This window comes from Eimeria mitis, genomic scaffold, assembly GCF_000499745.2.
Source record: "Eimeria mitis Houghton genomic scaffold, Emh_scaff1522, whole genome shotgun sequence".
NCBI classification, from domain to species: domain Eukaryota; phylum Apicomplexa; class Conoidasida; order Eucoccidiorida; family Eimeriidae; genus Eimeria; species Eimeria mitis.
Window position 1 is genome coordinate 3,425 of NW_013569629.1, and position 259 is coordinate 3,683.

Here is a 259-nt window from a genome sequence, read left to right on the forward strand (position 1 = left end):
CATAAATAAAATAAAAAAACAAAACAAACAAACAAACAAACAAACAAACAAACAAAATAAAATAAAATAAAATAAAATAAAATAAAATAAAATAAATATATAAAGACAAAACACCTGTCCCTGTAGCTGTGGGCTGGATCTATCTATTTGCATGGCTTGTGGGGTGTAGCTGCGGAGACAGATGCTGCTGGGCCCCCGCGCCAGCTCTCCAAACTCGTTGCTGCCGAAAGCAACAGCAGCTGCAGCAGCAGCAGCAGCA